General features: G+C 38.3%; 1 long non-coding RNA gene across 1 annotated transcript in view; it reads right to left on the reverse strand.

The window, feature by feature from the left end:
* Positions 1-358: 358 nt before the first annotated feature.
* Positions 359-17,031, reverse strand: part of LOC121663153 — a 31,075-nt gene continuing 14,402 nt past the window's right edge. Inside the window, exons 3-6 of the long non-coding RNA XR_006015546.1 lie at positions 8,247-8,345; positions 7,178-7,355; positions 6,301-6,380; positions 359-2,199 (exon numbers count right to left, since the gene is read on the reverse strand). This is a non-coding gene — a long non-coding RNA (uncharacterized LOC121663153). The remainder of the gene's footprint in view (positions 2,200-6,300; positions 6,381-7,177; positions 7,356-8,246; positions 8,346-17,031) is intronic.

Genomic DNA, 17,031 nt, shown 5'->3' on the forward strand with positions numbered 1-17,031 from the left:
GTTTTACTTGTGGTGCTTAACAGAGGTTGGCAATTTCTATGTGTTTTGCTTTGGAACATAATCTGAAACAACAATTTGGGTTTGGCACTTACTGATATACCAGCAATTAACAAGTTGTTAAAAAACATCACAATCTTTTGAAGACCATATTGATCCTTGGGGTATTTTCCTGATCTTTACACTACCTGCTTCTTCTTATATTTTAAATTACCTTCATTTACATGCAGATAATAAAAATATGCCTTTATTTGACTCTATTTAACCTACCATTGTCAGACCAACAAATCTTTTTTTTACATTTGAGCAACAGTTCAGCAGGAAATCAGCCCAGCAATGACATAAAAGAAAAAATCCTAACTTTTTCTTTAGATCTTCTTTGCTTTGGGATACTATTTTCAAAGTCCTCAGATCTTTCTCAAATTCCTAATTATGTATTTCTTTTCTTATACCCTCAAACAACTGCTAGACTTGGCGCAATCTAGAGTTCCAGGACCTTGCAGGGAAAACTTGCCCAGCAATTTAATTTCTGTCTTACTCGCAGGAAGGGAGTCCCTTTTGGAGAGCAGCAGAAACCACAGTTCAGCCAGAGCAGTTTTAGGTTGCCCCTATAGCAAAAACTCGTAAGCTGCTATTGCAGCCTAATGGGGCTGCTGGTGTGCATTCACACAGTCCTACTGAAATGCCCTCCTCATTAAAAGGGTTATTCAGAAGCCAACGTCTGCACTGACTTCGGTTTCTAAATAACTTTAGATTCAATGTCAGGGTCAAAATAGGGCTCCTGAATGGCTTCAGGATGGCAGAGTACCTGGTGATCCCTAGGATTTGTGAATTAGTGCAAGGAAAGGGAATCAGTAGATGAAGATCTGGTTATTTGGTCAGGTTTCTTTGCAATGCAAGGTCTCCTCCTTTTACGCTAGTGTACTGTAAATTGCCAGGGAATTGCGGCAAAGGATAACAGCATTTTGTCACAGTTGTGATTAAGAGACTGAATCTTTAGTGCCCCTTTAAATTGCCTCTCCTGTTGTCCTAATTCAAATAGAATTTCATTGTTTTCAATGCGTGGGAGGAGGATTCAGGGGGAAACAGTAGCAAATTTTACTTCTGTCCCAGAGAGGTATGCAAACAAACAGCAGAAGTGAACTTCTAGAGAAATTATTTTACTGCCTATTAGTGTCTGCCAGTTCTCATAGATCCATCAGGATGCATGAGAATTCCCTTATAAAGTAATTTATGTGCTGTGCTGCAGAGCAGCACTTTACTCTTTTGATCTCTGATATTAGGGATAACAAATTTGCAGGCACCTTCAGATTTCTCAGCACTGCCATGCAGTCTAAGCTGGACTGGTCTGACTGCTGCTTGTTCCTTTAACTCGGTTTTATGTAACACATGATTATCTCAAGCATAGCCTGGAAGCAGGCAGGACTTTTAAAACTGTTTGGAGAACCTGATTAGAAATAAAAGGGGCTTCATTTCTGATCTTACCTTTCTTTATGTCCTGGATTCAGCTGGGATAGAGTTAATTTTGAGATAGGTAAGGACAGACACATCACTCTGTAAACATATTTTCTTGGTTGCTTAAGCTTGTTTTTGCAGTTATGCAAAATATATCAAAATATGGTGTGGGTGAATGTTGGGTTTTTATGGTTTTCATGAAAAATATGGCATATGCCCTTCCAAAGCCGGGAAAATGATGATAGCATTGCTTTCTCATCCTTTTTGGAGAGACTATAACTCTCTTATCCAGACCACCTTCATGGTATCAGGTATCATGGTATGCTGTACACCTGAGGCCTTGCTGTGCTCCAGTACAGAAAGCTATAGTTCCTTGCTAAATGTCTGTACATGGATTTGAAAATATACTCATTATTTCTATGTGAAAGAGCTCTCTGAAAACCTTATGAGACAACTTCACCCCACCCTCTTCACTTTCCTTCACAGGTATAAACGTGCTTCTTAAAATGTTGTTAAACTTGTTGTGAAGGAAAGTTCTCCATTTTGTACAGATCACTCAAACAGAAATCTGTCACAGTTGCATGCAAGTTGCATACAGTCTTTCTTGGGACTTTTGTATCTTCTTCTAAAGGAAAACATGGATGTGTTTTATGATACCATTCTCTTAAGGCATATGATGGTTTCTTCTTTTCTCTGCTATCTTCCCATCTGCTGTCAGTGGAGCTTCAAATGTTCCATGCTTCCTCCCTGAAAAAGAAAAAAAGAATTAAAAAGAAAGAGCTGAGCTCCTGCTGCACATCCGAGAGCCCTGTGGGAACAAAGAGCCAGGAGTGATGGGAGGGAGGATGGAAAACCAGTGGGAATAGGCAGGAGACAGGCAAGGCAGTGGGGGAAGGGGCCATGGGGCAGTGGGGGAATGGGAGCAGAAAGGAGCCAGATCTGGTAAGCTAAGGAGAAGCCCAGTAGGAGAAACTTCTTTGTTTGCAGGAGACAACAAAGGGGAAGGGGAAATGATGGAAGAAGCAGAGCTGTTGGGTTAGAAGTTGTTCGTTGTTTCTATCCACACTCTGCCCACACCCACGAAGGGGAAAACGAAAACACACAAGGGGGACTGATTAACATGTGCAAACAAACATGCTTCTTTTGCTCTGCTTGTGACAATTAACTATCTCTTTTTCCTTTTTTCTCCCTTTGTTTGGCATTTGGACAAAAACAATTAGATATGAAAATGTGAAGTTGAAAATCTAATATGGCAAGGCTATAGAAGATATTGACTTCCTTGATCTTGACACATTGATCTAAATATATTTTGTTAGCAGCTCAGAAGTACTGGTTTCTCTTAGACAGGGCTGACTGCTACAAGGAAAACTAACCTAACCGACAGTGATATGATTTTTCTCTAAATCTAAAACTTGAATTTTTCCTGTATCCTGAGAGATTTAGCAGGGAGAAGTTAATGTCACAACTTTTGTATTGTTTGTATACAGAACTGCTTTGTTTTAGGTTAAAAACTCCTAGTGGAAACCATTTATTTGTGGAAAGAAACATCAAATCCCTGTGAGAAATTAATATATATCTTTACTTATCCAGCAGGCCATCTAAAATATCAAAACCAGAGCAATACCAACCTTTTCTAAGTTAACTAATATCAGTTCTTTGCTGTAGGACTGAGTGTTTTCCTCCTAGCAATATTACAGCAGAGTCGTCAGCATTTCAATGTAATCTGCACTACAATGCCCTATGTTAATGCAGACAGATACTTCAAAAACAGAACAACATGTTAATTGTCCCTCCCATATAACTCTTGGGCCTAACAATTAGTACCCACTTTTATTAGCAGTTAAGTGCAGAAATATACCATTTAAAAATCTTACAACCTTTGTTCTGGATTTTAGGTGACTTCCACAAAATGTGTCTTTACTAATTTCTTTTGTAAGCTTTCGTGTCTGTTGTAAACAGCATTTTTATTCCCTGACTTGTTGCCTGGATAGTAAGGCAAAGAAACAGGACACCTTATTTTGCTAAAACTTTTGTTTTCTTTTAAATTTTACTTTAAGAGATTAGTAAAAGCTGGAAAACTTTCTTCATTTGTCATGGATGAATTTTTTTCCCATCTCTTTATCTGCTGTACTTGGAACTCTGAATTTGGTAGTTGGAAATTAAGCTATCCTGGGGATTAAACTCTTCAGTAATAAAACTGGATTAAACTTCAATTTCTTGATCAAATCTGAAAAGAAACATGGCTCAAAAGAGAGCACTATGAAACTCAGAAAGATTTTCCCTGTGAACGTGAATTATCAGAATAGTCATGTTCTTACAAAACAAGCTGACCAATCCCATTTCTGCTCTTTTCTGAATACTCATTGCTGGTTTCACTTTTCACCCATTTATTATTTCAGTTGCACTGTTTTAAGACAGGCTTTGTTCTGTGCAAGATAAACAAAACAAGCAGCGATTCCTGGAAGTAAAAAATTAACTTGTCCTGCCAGTTCCTTTTCCTGCAAGGAAATTGCACTGTCCTTATATACTCATCCCTGTCCTGCTAGTAACCAGGGTGTTCAAGTCTTAAACCCAATCTCTTTTGCATGGTTGTGGTGTGATAAGTACCCTCCAAAGGCTTGCTTACTTAGCAGCGGCCGCTAAACACATCTAGTAATACCTGCTGTAGGGCTTTTCCTGCCGCAGCTGGGGGGGTGTTGCTGGCACTTTGACTCCATCCATGCCTAAACGAACCAAGAGTTGGCCAGTCAGTCCTCAGGCACCAGGAAGGCACTTTACGTACCTGGCTAAATTTGCCTTGCAATTTACAGCTGTGAGAGGAAAAACATTTTGCCTGTCCCTTTCATGTTCTAAAGAGCGAGGGAAACAATTTTTACATATATACAAGTTGGGTGTTTTATCTCACACAACTTTCTGGTGCTTACACATTTTCTTCTCCATAATGAATGATTAATTTTTTAATTTTTTTGAAACTCCTAGCTCTCAGTGGATATTTTTAGTTGAAAATAATGACTCATCTATGAGAGTGTTTCTTTTTTCTTCTCCACTGACCATCTTTGATTCTTTAAAATGTTCTCATCCCTCCCATTACAAGAGCTGTGTTCTCTCATACAGCTGAGGGTATTTTCTCTGCTACCATGGTCTGTATATTTCTATGAGCAGCTACTGAGAGAGTGTAAAACAGCCCACTCATATGTGAGATATGAAGATTTCCACAAAATGAAACTCAAAACCATGTTTTACAACATACCAAGAATATGAACACACTTCTAAATATGCTTATTTTTACTGTTTCCTGGAAAGCTGAATTTATTGATTCACACTCAGTTTTGTTGCGGGCACATACTGGTACATGAAAGGTCCTACACTGGAAAATATTTCCTTCCAATTCAGTTGTGGTACAAAATAAAGAAAAAAATCACTGTTTTTGCTGTTTTCAGTACTGGAAGTGTATTAGCTCAAATGGAGAAACTCAGGTTTCATTACAGCAGTTTAAGCTTTGAGTTGCAGCAATACCAACCATTCTGAAAAATCACTTTACAGATTTGCTGCAGAAGAAGATGAAAGAGTGGCAAAAATTCTTGTCTTCATGTAAGGCCAGAATGATTGTTAATACCAAAAATTCCAAGTATTTATAGATAGTCTGTACCTGATGTAGCTTTTGGGGAAGTTATAAAAAAGCAATTTCTTGCTTCTATATTTTAGTAGTCCCTTTCCAGTTTAGGAGATTTCTTCTTTATCTGCATAATTAGTCCAATCAGTAAGCCTTGGTTTAGCTACTTAAAGTTAAAAAACCAAACAAAATTTCACCATTACACTGAAGAATTAAGCCATGTAAATTCATAGAATCAGTCAGTCCTGAACAAGAAATGTATCATCATTGTAGCTACATCATCTTATTTGAAAATACTTCAGTACTTTGCTACTTAAATAGCTTCATTAAGGGAGAAAAATACAGTATTTACAGAAGTAAGCATTTTCACAGAATATGTATAATTTGAATTGGAAAAATCAATACAAAAAATAATCCGGTTTTAAGTCAAATCTGAGTCCCAATACTACTGTTTGTTAAACCAGCCTAAGTGTCTGGAGCCAAGCACAACACCTGGCTGCCTTTGAGCTGGATTCCACATAAGGATACTGGCTTATTTCTCATGGGGCTCCCTTGGCTGGACTGCACAGCCTACTTTATGTGTGATGCAAGGAGATGCCCACTCTGGTAAGCGGAGGATTCAAGAGTGAGTGTAGCACAGGAGCATGGGGTCATGTGGGAGCCTGACAGAGGCAGGCTGTACTTTCCTTTCTTTTCTTTTTTGAGTTACAGCCCCTGTGAGTCAAAAGAACTCAGGTTAACTGAGCTGACCCAGAGCACTTGGTGTCATTACAACAAATGAAAATAACACCATCGGAGCCAAGAACATCAGTGATTCAATGAGGGACTTTTTGAGTTTTCAAGTCAAAATTCAGTTTTCCTGTTGCCAGACTGAATCTTGGCATTTCTTTTGTGGGTGAGAACAAAAAATTTTACTTTCTTTTTTTTTGTTTTTCAGGAAGGAGAATGTTTCAAAATTCATGAATTCTCATTTTTCATCAGATCCACTCCTAATCAGACTCCCAAAACTTGTACTTTTAAAGTTCCTAGTACTACATTTTAGGGCAGAAGTATTAATAACAGTATGTGCATGCCTATATACAGCAGTAGAGTTGAAGTCTTTGTGTGTTGCTGCATTCAGACTTGTACAAAGTCAAACCCAGCTCTTCCTTTAAATTAGACAAAGCTTCCAAACTTGATTCAAGAGACTTATGGAACCAAACACAATTGTGTGGAATCTGTGAGGAGCAACATACCAGCACTGGATGCTTCAGAGCCATGTCCTGAAGAGTCAGAGGTTTACTTCTTGTGGGGCTAAAGCACTGGCACTGGATTTCTGCAAGGTACATAAAATACACCTCTGAAAAGGCTTATTACAAGAAATTAATTTCATAGACCTAATTTAAATATTTACAGCATAGTGCTATGTTTGCAGTACAATTATATTAGATATACTTTTTGTATTGTAATAAATTAATTTTCTGTCTTGTCTGTTTTTTAGAGCATCTCTTCTCAACATCAAACCTTCCTGACCTCAACCGAAGAGAAATTATTAGTAAAATGTTTCTGAGAACACCTAAAAAATTTATCTAAAAATGAGCTGTGAAAATTTTATTTACATATACTTTTGCATTCAAGGAAAGTCAAAATCAGTTTCTTTCAAGGGTACCAAAGTCGGCACAAATGGCAGAAATCCTTGGAAGGTAAATATGTGCCTTGCTCTGTTTGAAGAAATCAGGCTTCAAAACAGCAAAGTTATAGACTTTTGAAAACATGCATCCTGGTTTGCACAGCAGGTTTTTAACATCAGAAGCAAACACCAGGATGTGATGTTCTGAATATTCACTTTCAGTATATTTGAAAGCTCACACCTACTTGTATTTGAATGTGTGATTACTTTCAGCGCTGCATTGTTCTGAAACAGTTACAAAAAGAAAAGGGCATTGGAGACCTTACTGTTTATAATAAATCATGTTTCTGCTTTCAGTCAGGGAATGAAAGAATATAGGCATTTTACTCACAGGAACTACTATTACTCTTGTAGAAATAAACTTTAGATAGAGCTTCCTGCAAAAAAGGCTGTGATCTAGGATGTATGCTGATTTGAATCATTATGTGGAGAAATATACTCACATTTCTGTGACCCCATTATCTTCATTTCTCAATTCATAGAAAACTTTGTATGCTTTGGAAGATCTTTTGCAGTGCTGTCCCTGATGCTTCTTTCTGGCCAAAACTGGAAATGTGTTTTCCTCCTCACTTTCTCAGTGACACTTGTTGATTTATGTTCTCTTGGAAATAAATAATCCACCTCAGGATAAGAGAAAAACAAAGCTGAGTGACAAAAACCAATTCTGCACCCTCAGAGAATAGTGAATGCAGCTAAAGGGGATCAAATATGGTCACAATCAATAACGTGGTCAGAACTGAATGCATCTTTCAAGCTTTGGCTTGAAACTTCTGTTAGTTACTGGAACTGTTCACCGCCTTTGAGCCTAGACCGTAGTTTTAGACTGAATTTTGGAATGAATAAGAAAGTTCATTTCTGCCAGTTGACCTGGGGAGTGAGGTTCATGGCTAACTCAGTTCTGAGTTCACCAGCCTCGATTCATCATAAGTGACAGAGGATGGCTGAGATGGGAGAAGGTGAGACGCTTAAAGTAGGTGCTTAAAAATAGGTGAAAAAAAAATGCTGTCAAAATTAACTCCTATTTTATGTGTTTCCTGTACCAGAGTCACACAATTAATACCTCCATGCACACTGCTTGTTAAATACACAGTATGAAGAAGCAATTGGAGGAATAATGCAAAAGAAGTAAAAGAATAGTATTTAAAGGTTTTGTTTCTTCAGAAGAGCCATACATCCCTTAATTCAGTAAGAATGTCCCACAGTCTGAGACTATCATAAGCCATTAATGGGATTTTTTGGTTTTGATATTCAGCAAAGTATTAGCTAAATAAGGGGAGTATTTATTTATTCCTTAATTCTATCTTATTTCTTGAAATAATTGTTCTTTAGTCAAATATCTGTCATTGATATATCAAAAAAATCAGAAATTAATTTAAACAAAATGGGCCTTTACTCTCAGATTTTCCCTTTGACTTTTATTTCTCTTTTTAGTAGCAAATATTCAGCATTTCTTTTTATGGTGTACTATAATAATAAAAGCTTAAAAGTTTTACAACAGTTCTGAACTCATACCTGCAAACTTGTATTCTGTAAAGGTCCTGATATCATTTGCTTGAAAGGCTTATCTGTAGATATTAAATATCATGAGATATTAAAGCCCATTTTCAAAGCCTAGAAGATCGAGAAAAAATAAACTTTTTTAATGGTTCATACTTGAGAATACAGCATTTCTAACCTGCAAGGTAATAAAAACATTAAATGTAGATACAAAAACTATTTTAAATGTATTACTTTATGCTTGGTGCCAATTTCTTTGAACTCATTTTATTTCAATAAAAGTAATGCAGAACAGGGAGAGGTTGAAAACAGATGTGAACTCCTGCCCCTCCAGTCTTCTGGGCAGATTTCCCACTGATCTACCAGAAGTACACTTTTTCAAATAATTGTTAAAATAAAAATTTTGGTTAGAGCTAGCTCTCATGAGAACAAGTGCCAGGGGATGTTCAGCCTACAGTCCTTGTCTGCCCACAAACTGGCACTTGGGATTACCAGATTTCTGCTGCCTCAGTCCTGAACTCAGCTTTATGCCAATCATACCAAACTACAAGGTGGCTTCAAAGGTTTCCATGTGTAAACTCGCTGCCTCTCATGCTCATCTGTCCGCTAAAAGCTTTCACTGAAAAGTTAATTTTACTTAAGACACCCACTTCTCCCACCCCAGTACCAATACTCCTTAGAAAAGTGCTTTAGTCATTATTTTGCCTGGCAAGGTCTTCATTAAAAAAAAAAAAAAAGAAAAAACAAAGCAGAAAAGAAAGCTGTGATCATTTGCTTACTAACTGTAACACATTCAGCAGCTGCAAACTCATTGTTTTGCTCCAGCCTCCTGCTCCAAGTAGCAGCAAATAGAATATCATGCTTGGAAAGAACTAAAGCTCATCAATCCATGAATATATGGCAGATATTGTCACTGCTGCTGAATCACTGTCCCTTAAGCAATACAGCAGGCCTGGTATCTACCTGTGGAGCTACACTGAAAATGTGCACCTCTGCATACTGGGGCTCTTCTGGTTCTCTCCCAGCACTACAAACAATCTCCTGTTTTTCTGGAGGACTGAGAGTCTTTTATCATAAAAGCAAGTGCTTTATCAGAGCTCAAGTATGGAAACAGGTTTTGTTTCACGGGAATGAACACAGGGGTCAGGGTAAATTTTAAATAGTTTAGCTTTCTATCTAAAATGAAGCCTCACTGTGACTTTGTCCTTGAGATCATTAAAACACGAGAGACCATCAAAACACTGAGGCTGCTCTCTCTTAAGGAGCCAGTGGTATTCCTAAGTGCTTCAGTGAAGCTTAAGCAAGAAGTTTTCAAGGAGGTCCCTCAGCTTCCTGAACAAGATTGGGGTTCTACAAGGAGAGGACTTTCTTTAACAACAACACATACAAGTCACCACTCTGATCCTCCAGTTCACGTTCCTAGAACAAGATTCATTACATTTCTATTTTAATGCTCTGGAAGTTGGAAAAGGACTTTGAAATGGGAAAACAGTGATCTGGTCTCAGTGCAGCTGGGATTTTCTTTGTGTTGATCTGGTTCTCTGTCCCTAAGGCCTTTTGGTCCAACAGAAATATATTTATTCACGTAACACTGAGCATGAAACAAATTTATAACCTTGCATTGCCAAAATTTGATGTTATACACAGGGAAATAAATCTGAAGTTGAATCAGCTTTTTAGTCACTTTAGTTTTTTGAGCACATGGCCAACATGGGAGCATTAGCGTCAGTTATTTTAATGATTTTTAATATTTGGGACTTTTTTTTCCCACTATTTTGGTAGTCAATAATTGTGAATAACACCCTGCCATCATTTTTGCAAATGGAGAAACAAAAAGAAATATTTGTAAATCAAAAGCTAGTATAATAATGTCTTTTTAAATTTTACATAAATCTGTTAAATAGTGGAGTTACTTGCCCTTTTAAATAAAACTCAGAAGACCTGAATATATCTTAATACAACATTAAAGATTTTTGTACATAATGACAGTAGTTGACCTCCATAATCATAAGTTGTCAAATAAGTTGATAATGCCACAGTAAGAAAGCAAATAAAAAAGGTGTCTTTCATGTTGAAAATATTTCTTACTCCTTTTACAGGTTTTGTATTGTAAGTAAAAAAAAAATAAATTAGACTCTGTGTCTATTATGAACTGAGCTTACTCAAAGGAATTTCCCTGTTTAAATCAATAAGGAGATAAACATTGTCTGCATAATACTATGTAGCACTGGACATTTGATGACCTCCTGAAATTCCTATTCACTCAATTCATTTGATGAAGTATTGCACTGGACTCAGAAATGCTCTGAGAAAAAAAAAGATTGAATATAAAAAAATCTTTGGCTTAATTACAGGGGTTTTTTACTATATTGGAATAGCTGTAGAGAGATATAATGTTCTTCATAAAAAAAATTTATATTATATATTTGAAAATAGGTAATTTTTAACTTCCCCTACTCTGATGACTGGTCCAGCAAGCAAACATGACTTTTCACTAATACTGTCTGCTTTCCATTATTTTAATATGTAACTGTATCCCTCATATATGAAATGTATATCTACATATAATTTAAAATGAATAAATTGTCATTAATGATTTTGAGTAGCAAGTTTTTAATTTCAACAATCTTTAATTTTTATATGTGTATGATGGCAAATTCATTGAGGTCTTTATTTTGGTTTTCTGCGTGAAATCAGCAGCTTGAATTATTTGCCTGCCTCTTGAAGGAAGCAAGTCTAGCAAAAAAACAAAAAAGTTATTTTATTTCTAATGAGAATTATTTGTTCTCTAAAATTCCTGAGTGACGTCAGGACCAACTGTAAGCTAAGGCTCTGGAGCTGAGCTTCAGAAGATTTCAGGAATCGTTCTTAATGCAGGGTCCAATTTCAATTTATGAAATACTGGTGTGGGTGACTCATTATAAAACACTTTCAGCATTCTGTGTTCCACTAGAGTGAGACTAAAGCAATGGGTAGGACTGTACAGAAACAGGAGCAGGGCCATATGCTCGGTGGGCTGCTTGGCTGCACAAGGAAAGAAACTGATACAGCACTGTGGGGGATGTTTTTTTCTGTCCCATATGGAACACTAGTTACAAGTTACAGTGAATTAAACTCCTGAATCAGCAAATTAAATCAGAACAGCGTCGCCTGATGACATCTTTGGAAACAATCTGCGAAACAATCTGGTATATGTAAAATAATGTTTAAGAACAGATGTGACATTCTTTGGCACTGACCCCCCAATATGCCTGTTCCTATGTGGAGTCTTTGGGACTTCAGTGACTTGCTTGTGCAGGGCTTCTTGCAGACCCTGACAGAAGCAATTCCTTGCTACGAAGAACAACAGAAAGGGAAAGTGCAGCTTAACTTTCATCTGGAACTTCTGTCCTCAGGACTTTTGAAGCTGTATTTGTTAAGTGGCACGTCATATCCGCTTGTAGCACCGACAGATTTAAACACATACAGCACTTGTTCTCTGGGTATATGTGAATCTGCTCACATGCACCGTGACTTTGCTTTACTGGGATTTAAGGAGCAAATGATCCCATCCCTGCTTAACTAGAATATTTGTCCTTTTGAATCAAAGTAATTTTTTTTTTTTTTAAGGATCACCAAAATCCTCCCACACTTGGCAGAATTATTTTGGTTGCAGTAACAGAGCATGCCCAAAGTTACTAGAAACCCTCTGCTTTTTCATAATTTAGTCCTTTACGCGTCTGGGGAGGGGGGGGAAAAAAAAAAAAAAAGAAAAAAAAAAAGCTAAGGTGGAGAAGACATGGGTTCCTGGGAAATACGGAGTTAACATAACCCGGTTTTGTTGCCGGGAGTAGGAAATAGCTCACTCCTGCAGTCAATTTGCCTAATTGATGAGAAGCCTGATTGCAGGCGAAGGAGTGGATACCCCGGGGGCGAAATGCATGCACAGAGGCGGGGAGCTTGTGCGGCGGCTTCACAGAAACGGGGGCTCCTGCGCTGAGAAATCATTTTCCACGATCCATTTTCCCATGTCCAGCATGCCCCCGAGCACAAAGCCTTGTTGCAGACCTGGAGAGAGGGGCCCAGCCAGGGAAGCCGCGGTGTTAACCGCCTCGGGGCGGCTGCGGGCCCAGCGAACCCGGAGGCCATCCCGGCTGGGAGGCCGCTCAGCCCCCTGCGGCGAGGCTCTCCAGCAGGAGAAGTCTTCTTTCGCCCACCCAAACGCTCCCCACCCGCAAACAGCACGGAGTTCGCTTCTCTAGTGTTTCCTGCTCCATCGCTCCTCCGAGGGGAAACCAGACATGCCCGAGTGACAGCAGTCCCAAGGCTTGGGCCCCGCAGCAGCTGCGTGGTTCCCTAAGCCGCTCGCTCGGGATGCTGCCCTGGCACTTCACAGTACAGTAACCCAGCCCTCGTCTGGGCTTTTGCATCTCGGCTTCATTACTATTACCATGATAAAGACCAGCTTTTTTTTTTTTCGACTTCCCTTTTCAAGTCTCTACTTGCTCTTGACTTTTCTGAATTTCTCTTTGAAACCTTGACACTTTGGTTGCTCTCCCAGACAGATCTAATTACAAGAGTTCAAAAACCCTTGGGTTTTTTGTTGGGCTGGGAGGTGAGGGAGTGAGGAGAAAGCATGGATAACAGAGAGATGCTGTGAAGATTTGCTGGGACAACTCATCTCCTCCCAAGGCTCCTCAGGCCTTCTCTGCAATTCTGAGGGACCAGAAAGCTGCAGCTGTGAGACATAATCAAAGATCCAGGCTTAGCATCAAACAGAAATACCAAAATGTGAGCCTAACAGGATAAACAGGAATTGGAGGCTGCCAATTGTTTCAGTGTGCAATACTCTGACTTCTTCCAATGAGACCTCACCATTCCTACTTTGAGAAAAAAACTTGATAACAGTTTAAATTTTAAAAAGAAGAAAAACCCATGTGGAGGCTCATTCAAAGCATCACACTGTGAAACAGCATGGGAGCTTACAGTCTGCTACAGCCCTCATTCCATGCTGATGTGAATGAAAATGCCTTTTAATTTTTTCCCCCCTATCTCCAGGATTCACTGGAATTCCTGGACAGTTCCCAAACCAACCTACTCCCCTTAACTCGCAGGATTTTCTGATCCCCATGTTGCTAGGGCTGAAAGGTACCAAAAGAATAATAAAGGTATTTCTGGGGCCCTTTATGAAAAGTTATCTCTCTGATGCAGACATGACAGAACTCAGGTCTATTTTCCTGAGAGCAGCACGATTTCAGTCATGGCTCACCTGGGGGTGGTTTACAGAGATTCTCCTTTATGTCAGTACAAAAAAAGGCAGTCAGCTAGTGAGGACAACATAGCCATCATCAAAACTCAGTGTGAAAAGGAGAACTATGTGTTAGATTTTTACCCTACTGGCATTCATAAATCACCTGGAACAAAGACATATGGGAAAACTGAGCCTAGCCTCAACAGAGTAATTATTTCTGGTATCTCCAATTCAATATTTAGTTCTGTCACTAGAGGTGCTAATACATTATCAGGAAGTTAGGCTGTATATCTGTCTGGAAGATGGACCTTGTTTCTTTTTCTCCTAATTCTTCCCAACCCCTTTCCTTTTCCAGGCCACAAGTCCTTGTACATCCATAGACTTAATCAGTGAGGCTCCTGATTTAGTATTCTGAGGACCGCTACTCTGGTAGTACACTATTAGAACCGCTAGACACAGCTTTAATCCTTTTGACAAACTCTATTTATATTCCTCCTGTATTAATCTTAGAGTCCATAATACATCATGCAGTGACAGAGTAGTGGATAATTTTATTAAACCTGTGGATGACACTAGGTGGGAAGAGACTACCAGGAAGCTGGGTTTAGAATACAAAGTGATCTGGACAAATTGAAAGCATGGTCTGAAGCAGCAGCAGCAGGCTATCCAGCACAGACAAATGCAAGACAGTGCACACAGGCAAGAATAATGCACTACATGAAGCCAGGCTGCCAAGCAGCTGCTCAGGGCGTGAGGTGAAAGCTGAGTAACTACAGAGGATTGCAAGCTTAGCAAACCCAAACACTGCAAGAGGAACTAGAAGCATAAGCCCAAGCTGGAAATCACAAAACATAATAATTCAGTCATTATGCTGCATTACATCTTCGAGGCAGCACCACATCCAGATGTGTGTGAACTGCTTCAAGAGGGACACAGAACAGCTGAAGAGAACAATGACGGGCAACAGAAGTTTAGAAAATGCAAGTAATTAAAATGGTGATAGCTTAAAAAAAAAAAAACTGAAGAAATTACAATCTGCAAACCTGTGTAAAGGAATTGATACCTTTTTTTCCTATTTATTTAGTTACTGGGGAAAAATAATTAAAAAATAATTTAAAGAAAGAGGAATGGCTTTAGTTGCAGGAAGAAGGTTAAGGTTCCAGGTTGAGAAATACACATTTTAAAGGTAAGGAAAAGGGGACTCTGGACCAAGTTTGACAGGGAGAGCAGGTGCCTGAGAAAAAGTTATATAAATATCTATTAACAATGAGTGGGTATTATTTGATGCTGCAGTGGGAAGATGAGTGGTTTAGATTATCTTTTCTTTAAAAGAAAAGAATCTTCCAGTTCTACAGTTCCAATAACCTAACAAGCCTAAAACTTTTGAAGTTAACAGAATTTTCCAAGATCCAAGTCCTTAAAAAAATGTATAGGTTTTGACAAGAGTCTCATAAAAATAAACCAAAAAATTTATGAGCTATACTATTGGTTCACCTGTATTTTACCATCCTCTACACAAAGCAGTTATCTGTTCATAATTTATTGTAATATGATACTGGGAAAAATTTTTTGTCGTACGCTTAACTAAGTAAAGAGTGCAACAAGCCATAAACACTCGACAGACGTTTTAAAGGCCATTAGTGTAATGAGATTATACCATGAAGTCTGTCTACAGTACCTGATCTTAAAAAATTAAATCAACACTTCTAAACTAGGAATGATTTCAGCTGAAGAGAACTATCTATCCACATGATCCCTAGTATGCTTTTCTGGTAATTCTTATGCCCAAAGACAGAAAAAAGTCCATCAAGGAATGACAGACAGATTTATTATACTAGAGTATATACTAGATTACTAAAAACAGATTATTTAAAAATAAATTAAATGATATCTTAAACTAATTTACATACATGTTTTTCTTTACCTATGTTATATCAAATTACGTAGTTCAACTACAGTTTATCAACAGGAATCTAAGCATTCTTTTTCATTTTTTGCTTAAAAGTATTGTATAAAAAACATCACATGTGAATAATTACTCCATGCTCCAAAAATTTTTTTACATTATACAAATCACCTGTGTGTAACACAATTCACACTTTGGTGTCCCCTTTTTCCCTTTTTTGAAGCTTTTAAAACACACTGGCACACAGGACCACATTCAACTCCTGTATAAAGCTAAATTTCCACCTGAATTTGGTGGATTTATAGTAATATCCAATGTTACGTTTTCTTTCTTTTTCTTTTTTTCTTTTTTTTTTTTCCTATCAAGCATTGAACATACTCAAGGCTACTGCAGTTACAAAGCACAATGAAGTTTTATGTCACTGATATTACATCTTTGGACTTTACTGGGGGATCACTCTGCATTTTACATCAGGACAGTAGATAATTCTGTTGATTTTTTCCCACCCTGTTCAGTCTGAATGATTTTTTGTATCCCCAGTAAATTCCCAAATTAATTTTCTGAGGCTTGAGCAATACTCGCTGAACTTGTTCCGGATTTCACTGCATCATCCTTTCATCCCCCCACAGAAATTCTCTACCTGGTAGAGAACTCATTCAGTTCTGAATTATTAGAGTTTTATCTTTGGATCTGACCCTAACATAGATTAAAAATATCAAAATACTTAGTCTTAACTTACAGTCTTGTAAATTAAATGCATATACATGTTCCTACATGGATGACAACAGCAGTTTGCATTTCTCCCAACACACTTTAACATGCATAGACAGGAGTAGGGATATACCAGCTCAAAGTGAACTTTTGGCCTCTTGGGGGCACAGGAAATTTGGTTCCTGAAGCAACTGCAATTCTTCCACAGGATCCCTCCAACTCGGCTTTCAGCTGCAGTAGTACAAATCAAAAGCAACCTCCTGGTGCTAGCATGGATATTGACCAAAAGTTAACACTATATACATATATTAAAAAAATTCAACCTGTGTGTCCTGGAGGTGTGTCCTGGTTGCTATGGGAACGGTAATGATCAATTTCCTGGCTAGTATGGGATCCAAGTACCCTTCAACATAGCTTTAATGTTGTTTTTCACACTTGCAAAAGATACAGATTTTAGATGTAGTTCAGGCATTCCCAAATGGACTAAGCTCTTTTCCCTGACATTTTGCTAGGATGTTTAACTTAACAAAACAGAGCAAAACAAAACAAAAAAAGATCAAACCAACCCCAAACAACGACCAAAAAAAGGGAAAAAAATGCTTAATAAAATAATAGGCACATTGTGATGAAACACTTACAGTATTACCATCAACATTTCCAGCAACCCCCTGCCAGTATCCATTCAGACTGGTGGCTCAATGTACCTGAGACAGCTAATTAAAAAAGGAAGTGGTCAAAGTCATGCCCTTTTTTTTGGTAAACTTCAAAGGTGATCCCTCTCCTTCCTCCTCTTTACATTTTACTGTCTGGCTTTCTGCCCATCCTGCAGCTGTTGGCTGAGCCTGTCTTTCATGGCGTCAAACCTGCCTCCTCACGGTCCATAAAGTTACAGCAGAGATCGTGATACGCAGGTGTGGAAAAGCCAGAAGTGCAAGATGGGCCCGTTAATGATT

The sequence above is a fragment of the Corvus kubaryi genome, unplaced genomic scaffold (assembly GCF_017639235.1).
Source record: "Corvus kubaryi isolate FWS band 111438036 unplaced genomic scaffold, C.kubaryi_AGA036_p1.0 37266, whole genome shotgun sequence".
In the NCBI taxonomy this organism is placed as follows: domain Eukaryota; kingdom Metazoa; phylum Chordata; class Aves; order Passeriformes; family Corvidae; genus Corvus; species Corvus kubaryi.